A 10,158-nucleotide genomic window follows, 5' to 3' on the forward strand; every position below is an offset into this window, starting at 1 on the left:
GAGTGGAGAAGTGGCGGTTTTGCATGGCAGTCACCGCCTTGCTTGTAATTCAAATTTTTTTACCGCCGGGTTGTTTGCAGTATTACTGCCACTTCTCCACCGACTGCCAGGGTCGTAATGAGGGCCTATATTTCATTTTCTTCTGCCCTTTCAGTATGTCAGCAGCTGTGAACCTCCTTCAAACATTTTAGCATATAATCATAAATGGCTCATCACTGTTGCTCTGTGCTCTCTGTAGAGGGGCCAAGGAGTGGATGAGCATGTTTTCTGAACACGTTCATGCCCCAGTGACAGAGAGTATGAGACCCTCACACTGCCAAATCCAGAGCTCTGAATCATGTCCTATTATAAACACCCACACAGCGACACATACAAGGTACTCACTTTATGGTACACAAAACACAATATAAATATGCTGCATGAAAAAGATAAAGAAAAAACATAATCTTGGAAAAACAAGTGCTGTTAGTAAACTAAACTAAGTGAAATGTAAGCAGAGACAACACCCTTTGAAAGGTTTACCTTCATAGTTTTGTTGTCACCGCTGAGATTTCAATGTTGAGAAACTGATCAGTGTTTTTCACTTTAAAGGTCATCAATATAGGGTTCCATTTCAAAGTCAGCTTTTATTTACTACCAGGTCAAAGACATGGAGGGACCCGCCCTCTTAAAGTCCTGAACATTCCTACCCTCGTCTGTAAATTGACAACCATTGATCGTTAACCTCGTCTAACAACTCATTTCACTTTATTTTCTAATCCTCTTTTGCTCTATTGCCCCAAATCCTCGCCCTGCGATGTAACCGCTACAAAATTCCAATTTTTGTTTAACTAAAATCTCTCAGTTTCAAAATTCATATAACTTTCTTTCATTGCAATTCTGTTTAGCTCTAAATTCATAATTGCAGCTCAGTTTTTTCATTTAGTAGGATGAACATCTTTATTTCATCTTTATTTAAAAAGAAATAGAAATACAAAAATAGGGTTTTCCCATGAGAGGGTGTGAATGCAGTGAACCTCATAGACAGTGGCATTTCCATTAGAGAACAAACCAAATAGTTCTTGGTCACACTTGACCCCGTAATTCAGCCCTCCTCTTCCCCCACCAGATTTAACATCTTTAACTCCAGAGTGGAGTTATTGAATATTATGTGTGGTACCTGTTTAGAAGTACTTGTTCCTGGCTTTGGAAGATTTAGCAAAACGCATTGTAACCCAGGTGCTGGACATGTCTTTTTGAGGATGGTTTGGCACCAGTTGCACTGTTAATTTGGTATGTACAAGTGTGAATGTAACATGCCCGGTAACAGATAGTGTCTCTACAGTAGATGAAATACTCCAGATCCACAATGCAACGGATGATCTTGAAGTTTCCTTTCGGCCACTAACTACCATTCTCCAGCACTGGATCTTTCATATAATCACATGCTAGAATTATTCCCATATTGTCATGACGGGAATCCCCGTAAACTTAAATAGCAGTACTGATTACGCTGAAATTACCTTAGACCTTGTATGAGTGTACTGGGTTTTGAATCATTCTTTAAATACTTATGTGTCCTCTTAAAGGCATTGATAATCATTATTATTGATATCGACAAATGTAGGGCCTGCCTACCAAACATGCCACATTACACATCATCAAATGTAGGAACATCAATCGTAACAGGACTTTCAACATTGCTCCCCTTTACTTACTTCTCAATACTCATACCAGTAAATTGGTCGGAAACGTCCTGCATTTCTTTTGGCCCTCTCCCACTCAGACCTGCCCACTTCCAAAGAACACAACAGTGCCAACTTTCGACAGCTGCCTTAACTCCCTAATATTACAGCTGTTGGTAAGTAATACATTGAATGCTGCAACTAGCCCTACCCAAAGAAATAACCCACATGTGTGTTACTGTACTTTTTGTGAAATCCACTCATCCAAGATATTCTCTCATTATTGCCCCTACAGCAATCTTTGATTCAAATTTCTTGATATTGGGAGTCTTTCACTTTCTTTTTGGAGGGGTGCATTTGACATGCTCATTCGGTTTCCTGTGTTGAGGGGGGGGGGGGGCAAACAGAAGTCCTCCTCACTGTAGCCTTGATGTGAACTCAACTAAGCATCTTCTCGACCCAAAATCACACCTAAGTTGGTTAGTCCTGTTCAATACCTTCCCCTGGCCTTACTGGCCCTTTGCTTTAGGGAGCTTCTCCTGCTCGATACTGTTCAAAGACCTTTTCATCCTCAAAACCTGTTACCCAGTCACAACCTCACCACCCCATGGAAGGGCCTTACTTCTTTCTGAAGTCCCTTTCTCTGCAGAGACCCTACCCACAAGCCCTATCTCTTCTCCACCCAGAGGCCAAGCAAACTTGTCATGACACCTTGTAGTCTGCGGGCACACACCTTGCATCCCAGAATTGCTGCAGTTCGCCAAGTTTAACCCACAACGGCTACCATCCGCATCCATTGCTCCCTTTCCACAACCTCACAGCGTTCCACACAACTGAGCGTCTTAGCCAGGCAGTATGACTACCCCCAGTGTTTTGTTTACATTTGTATACCCTCTGTCAGCATTTTTATTACGTCTACAAATCTCAGGTAATTGCACTCTGTGCAGTAGGAGGCTTAACATTAACACAGCCTCGCAGTTAAAGCTTATGGTTCAGAAAGTGCTCCACAAAATTGAACTTTTCAAATACGTGGGTATTTTCGTCTCTGTACCTGCCGTGGATGAGCTTGCAGAGTAAACTGCATTATGCACGAGCCTCGGTATTGTTGCACGTCGACTAAAGCGCCCACAATGCAGTAGCAGGCAACGGGTGGTGGCTCCTGAGGTGGGGTTAACTGCGCCTCTCACAAGGTGGCGGTTGGTGACTTCTGACAGCCGTGGGGCGGTGTCATGGACGAGTGAGCGAAGCATGCGAGTGTGACTACACACTGGGCGATGAAGGTGTTCTATGTCAGTGAGGCAGTCAGGGAGGCCTACACCAAGACAATCCCACTCACTCTTACCACAAACGGCACCAAGAGACAGAGGGCCACAAAGTGCACGCGCCACACATCCTGCGGTAAGACTGTTCCAATCCATGCAACTGCAGACTACACTCAAAACCGTTCCTGAGCCAGGGAAGGCTCTGTGCTTGGAGACTGCAGCTACTGCCAAAACTCTAGCCACATAGACTTGTATATAAGTGCCACGCTTCTATGCCACGGACAGAGGTCACTGATGCATAACTGCCCTGTGGAAGAGTCTTGCGCTCTAGAAAAAAAGAAAGCTTCTTGGCAGAGTGCAAGTCATACCCACACCTTTCAGTCAGTGCCAGCTTCTCTCGGCAGCAGGTCACCAGGGTGTCAGTAACTTCTACCACTGCAGCAGGGGACACTCTCAGTGTCACTCGACACTTTCACTTTGTCAGTCACTCATACCTCACAGCTCTCTCCCCAGGGGCTCAGTGACGTCCTGTGGTGAGATACAACGCACTTACAGTATCAGTCCCACATTCACACCTTTCACATAGTGCCAGCCACGAGCCAACCCGCCACACCCCCTGCCACAAAAGGTATTCCTTCCGACTAGCCGCACTCCCCGCAACCACACTGCCTCTCCATTGTTAGTCTTAAAACACATCATAGTAAATGCAGGCGCAAAGAGTGAAAACTGCTGCCGGCCAGGGCTCCAGCTATCAAGGTGCGCCACAGGTCACGGTGCAGTGGCCCCGGGTCCCACTGTACCCTCATAATTGGTTTATTACCCCAGCACCAGTCAAATAGGACATTTCCCTTGCTTCCACCGGGGCCGTGGCACGTTGCTAGACTTTTGCTGCCAGCCGCAAGCGACCAAGGGGAGAAACCTTGCCCTGCAGAAGCCATGCCCCCTTCAGCAGCGACCCGTACATGGAGGAGGGAGCGTGCCCGACACCTGACGATATTTACATCCCAGGCGCTATAACACTGGCTCAAATGAACCCTGCGGGGACCATTTCAACGGTGCCACCCGCAAACGAACCATGCCTCAGGGAAGCACCCACACACGGCAGCTTGACGAGTCCTTCCACTCTTGGCAGGGACAAAACCGAACAGGAGGATGAACTCTGGCGTGGACCGGAGGCCGCGCCAGGAGCCAGGGAAATCCCAGTGTGGCTTTTAAATAAGGCTGCACAGTGATTACCAGTATTCTATTGCTCATGCCCACGGGCACCCTGCAAGAAAAGAGCCCCACTTTCACAATCTGAGCAATCAAAGCTCTGAAGCTGCTCCGCACAGCCCTCCGTCTGCGAGCGAAATTAACTACATGACAATTAAATTCCACGACATTTTTATACCGATCATGGTACTTACTATGCAATCTTTGGTAGTACCCCAAGGGACGTGTATAGCTGAGTCAATGGGAGTCGGATGTACTTTATTATCTGAAGTGTTGGCCTCAGAGGGAACATTAAGAGCTCTTAAGTAGGACGGACCAAGTCATCCTGACCTCCAAGCCGTGCTGTTGGAGGCTTGGCAGAAGTCAGTGGAACATGTTAGATGTTTTGATTATAGGGCCTAGATGGTCAGGGCCCATGCAGAATGGGATCGCACTGGCCAGTTATTAGCCTGGCTAGCGAACCCTGCAAAACATTGATCAGTCATACTTGAGCTCGAAACAGATCAGGGGACCAAACTCTTTAGGCGATCGGACATCAATCAAGAACTCTATAGATATTATTCCCAGCTCTACCAAGTGTATCCACTGAGAGGGAGGCCAATATTCAAGCTTTTCTTAAGCCCCTTAACTTCCCGAACATAATGCCCAAACAGGCAGAAGAATTAGGACAGATTTCATTGCAAAAAATCTAGGCAAGCTATAAAGACGATGGCCAGGGGGAAAACTCCAGGGACAAATGAACTCCCAGTAGAGCATAATGACACATATACAGATGACTTGGCTCCTAAGCTTGGGAACCTCTATAGGGCTGCGAAAGAGGCGGGTGAGTTACCACGCACTACCCCAGAAGCTTTGATAGTTCCAATTCTGAAACCTGGGAAACCAGTGTATGACAAGAGAGTATATCGTTCTCTGTTGATTTTAAATGTCAGCTATATAATTTTCAGCCAGATACCAGCCACCACTCTTCTTACTTATATGTCCACATTTATCCACCCCAACCAGGCAGGATGTATCCCTGGTTGTAATAGGGCACTTAATATTAGACAGCTTCTCACTATACTAGAAGCTGATACTTATGATCCTGGGGGTGCCGCAGTGTTTGCCATAGACATAGAAAAGGTGTTCGCTAGCCTGGAATGGGCCTTCCTCTATGGCGTCATAGGGAAGAGGGTTCATAGCCTGGACCAAGCTCCTGTATTCAACTCCTGTTGCCAGAGTTCAAACAGGAGGAATCATATCAAAAAAGCTACACAGTGAACCGCGGTACTCTGCAGGGGTGTCCCTTATCACCCCTGTTTTCCTCCTTAGGGATAGAGCCCCTGGCCAGCTAGGCTCGCATGGGCCAGAGCTACCAGGGCATTGAGATTGGAGTCACAAACAGTTAGGAGCGCACCTGCCTGACATCCCAGCAATTAATCTGCCCCATTGCATCATGGTAGATGTAGTATCTTCAAAAAACGAACTCCATTAATTTTTAAATATTTCACCTTTAAGTAGGTACAGCCTTTACTGTGCATCTCTGGACACATGTGTTTCTGGGTTAGTCCCTTCTTCAGCAGAGAACATATTTGCGGGGTGCTGGGAATGCTGCCATAAATCACCCGGTTTCAGTACCTCTTCCCTGGCCTGCTGGTGCCTGCTCCAGAGCTCTTCAGCCCAATAGCTCAAAGGAGCCTTTAAAGTCACAAACAGTTAGGAGCGCACCTGCCTGACATCCCAGCAATTAATCTGCCCCATTGCATCATGGTAGATGTAGTATCTTCAAAAAACGAACTCCATTAATTTTTAAATATTTCACCTTTAAGTAGGTACAGCCTTTACTGTGCATCTCTGGACACATGTGTTTCTGGGTTAGTCCCTTCTTCAGCAGAGAACATATTTGCGGGGTGCTGGGAATGCTGCCATAATTGCTGGGATGTCAGGCAGGTGCGCTCCTAACTGTTTGTGACTTTAAAGGCTCCCTTGAGCTATTGGGCTGACGAGCTCTGGAGCAGGCACCAGCAGGCCAGGGAAGAGGTACTGAAACCGGGTGATTTATGGCAGCATTCCCAGCACCCCGCAAATATGTTCTCTGCTGAAGAAGGGACTAACCCAGAAACACATGTGTCTGGAGAAACAGAACAGAGATGCACAGTAAAGGCTGTACCTACTTAAAGGTGAAATATTTAAAAATTAATGGAGTTCGTTTTTTGAAGATACTACATCTACCATGATGCAATGGGGCAGATTAATTGCTGGGATGTCAGGCAGGTGCGCTCCTAACTGTTTGTGACTTTAAAGGCTCCCTTGAGCTATTGGGCTGACGAGCTCTGGAGCAGGCACCAGCAGGCCAGGGAAGAGGTACTGAAACCGGGTGATTTATGGCAGCATTCCCAGCACCCCGCAAATATGTTCTCTGCTGAAGAAGGGACTAACCCAGAAACACATGTGTCTGGAGAAACAGAACAGAGATGCACAGTAAAGGCTGTACCTACTTAAAGGTGAAATATTTAAAAATTAATGGAGTTCGTTTTTTGAAGATACTACATCTACCATGATGCAATGGGGCAGATTAATTGCTGGGATGTCAGGCAGGTGCGCTCCTAACTGTTTGTGACATTGAGATTGGAGGGCACACACCACATAGCGTTAAAAGAAGACAACCTTCCCAAACATGACTGAGGCCTTGACGGGTGCCAGAGAGCTCCTAGACCAATTTGGAGAGCTTTCCAGGCTGAGATTCAGCTGGCAGAAGTCAAGGTTATTACCCCTTCTGGTCACTAGTGACCTACCGCAAGCCCTGGTGTCATTGCAGTGGGAACCCTAATGCCTACAATGCGTGGGGTACGAATCTACAATGATCCTCCGGGTCTCTTGGAGGGGAACATTGGCCAAGTCATTCAGGCCCTCCGTCTGAGTATGGCCTTTTTGGAAAACACTACCCCTTTGCATTGCAGGATGACTTGCTATATTAAAAATGATTGTTCTACCCCGATTACTGTACTACTTTGGAGTATTGCCAATTTGGATTCCCAGCACAATGTTTCTTGAGATTGAGTCCCTGGTCATTTCATGTATATGGGGATCAAGCCATAGACAAGTGTCACTGACTACCTTACAGAGACAAGTAGGGGACAGGGGCTGGGAGTTCCTGACACCGAAACTTACTATTTGGCTGCACAGTTCCAATGGTTGAACCCAGTGTGTGGCGGGCAGATGATATCCCGGACGAGAGATGAGTTCAGGGATTCCTGAACTTGGACAACTGATTAAGGTGTTAATACAGCTGAAGGGCCCTACTGACACCGACAGAACGGAACTGAAGGTACTGAGATGCTGAAGGACCAGATGCATGCAAAAAAACATGTGATGTTCCAATATACACAAGACATACCACTGACGGTACTTGATGTTCTCCCCCACGGAGGTAACTGGCAGAAATTTGCTGACTGAGAGGTGCCAGGAGGGTCAACACTGGGAGACCCATATAGGGAAGGGTTCATTCTCCCATTCAAAGAGTTCCAGGAAGATTTGACCTCCAGCCTAGTCATTTTCTTTTACATAGTGCTGTGACAGCTGCCACCTGTAAACATTGGGGGATGGACCAGACAGAACCCTCATACCACAATACCAGTACATACATTCTCACATAATTGAGGACCTTTAGGGCTGTTACCTGCCTCTATAGGGCGATCCGGGGAGACATTATGCTACACTTGAACACATTTTGCACCCTCTGGAGGGAGGATCTCAGATACCCTATACCAGAGAAATACTGGGGGACTAATGTTGGAAAATGGGTTATTGGTAAGGGCAGGTAAGTACCTACACTTAGCAATAGGCCGCTAACCTCCACTTAGGTCCAGTGAGGTCTCAGTAAATTAAACCTAGCTCAACCCTTGGTAGCTTGGCAACGAGAGACAAGGCTTAACTTAGGAGACAGAGTGTAAAGCATTCAAATATCACAAAACAATAATTAAATAAAGCACAGGAAACAGTTTAAAAATGCAAAATCAGTTTATACAAATAGATTATATTTTTATCTTTAAAATGACACAAAAACAAATAAAATTGGATAAGGGGAACTGGAGATATGAATTTTTAAAGAATTATTATATTCTAGTGCTTAGAAACAAAAAGCGCCAATCTGGTCATCTGGTCGCACCTCGACCGTGGCAAAGTCATAGTTTAAGGCCGACCGCGATGGAGCCTGGCTTGGCTACAGCCCGCGGGGGGCCTCGGTCAAAAGTTTACCTTCGGACTTAGTCATTTTTTTAAAGATTTTCTTCAGCGGAACGAACATGCCAGTCCAATCTGACCTCCTGGAACTCTTCTTCGGATATGTGTTGCAGGAGCCCTCAGTGGAGATTTTTACCTTTGGACTTAGTCGTTTTCTCGAGGTGAAAATCCTTCGCCTGGGGCAAACCTGGAACTTGATCTGACGTCCTTGGAGCCCTCCTCGGATACGCTGGCTGGGAGGTCCCGGTCAACTTCCTACGTTCGGACTTAGGCCCGCATTACAACATTGGTGGTAAATCCCGCTTACCGCCGTGCAGAAGACCGGCAACACACCGCTGCGGTGGCAGAATTCCGCTACAGCTATTACGACCCACAGCCCGGAATCCACCAAAATCCAGACACCCACACAAGTCCGCCACACCAAAGGTCAGTGATAAACTGGCGATAACAAAACCTCCACCGTCACACCAACAGGAATACGCCCACACTATCACGACCCACGAATCCACGCAGCAGTCTTTCAACCGCAGTATTCCATTGGCGGTACACACCGCCGCGCTCAAAATACACACACATTTACAAAACACAACCACATTGGACAAATCGAAATACACACACCTGATACACATACACACACCACTCCCACACACTCAATACAATATAAAACAACCACCCACAAACCCCTACAACAAAAATTGAGAAAGAAGCCCAGTGAGAGACACCACCATCAACAACACTAGCATCCACAGGCACACAACACCATCACTCACACAACATCCACGCACCTCAGACAACACACACAAACACATCCCCTCTCACATCACAACCAACACCACCTCACACATCACCCATACCACACCATGGCACCGCAAAGACACCCCAGGTTCTCCGAGGAGGAGCTCAGAGTCATGGTGGAGGAAATCGTCCGGGTAGAGCCACAGCTATTCGGATCACAGGTGCAGAACACCTCCATAGCTAAGAAGATGGAGCTATGGCGCAGAATCGTAGACAGGGTCAACGCAGTGGGACAGCATCCAAGAACACAGGATGACATCAGGAAGAGGTGGAACAACCTACGGGGGAAGGTGTGTTCCGTGGTCTCAAGACACCAGATTGCAGTCCGGAGGACTGGCGGCGGACCCCCACCTCCTCCCCAACAACTAGCAACATGGGAGGAGCAGGTCTTGGCTATACTGCATCCTCAGGGCCTAGCAGGAGTAGTAGGAGGAATGGACTCTGGTAAGTCAAATCTTAACTATTACATCCCCCACCCTACCTGCATGCTATCACATACACCATCCACACCCTCACCCCCATCACTCCAACACCTCACAAATGTCCCACTATCACAACCCACACATCCCAACACCAAGCCCTGCATGCAACACCAAAGCATGGACACCCATCACCAAAGCATGTCCACTACAGATACCCACACAGCTCCCCCAAACCAATTATCACACAAGGTCCTACACAAGAATGCAAACACTGGAGTACAGGGTCACCCACCCATTGCACACGATTGCACACACAGATGCAATAAACATGCATTTACACCCCTGCAGGACCCCTACCCAACGTCACCGGACAGGAGGTTCCAGACATGTCCACTCCCCCCACAGAAGAGGCCCACAGTGATGACAGCAGCTCTGTCCAACTGGATCAAGATGACCAACCCGGCCCATCTGGGACCTAGGGACAGTCGGTTCCCCTGACGCTGGCACAAGCCATCACAGAGCCTCCCCCCTCAGGAAACACCAGCACAGCACCCACCCAGAGGGCCCATCCCTCTGTCCCCT

Source organism: Pleurodeles waltl, chromosome 7, assembly GCF_031143425.1.
Source record: "Pleurodeles waltl isolate 20211129_DDA chromosome 7, aPleWal1.hap1.20221129, whole genome shotgun sequence".
Lineage (NCBI taxonomy): Eukaryota > Metazoa > Chordata > Amphibia > Caudata > Salamandridae > Pleurodeles > Pleurodeles waltl.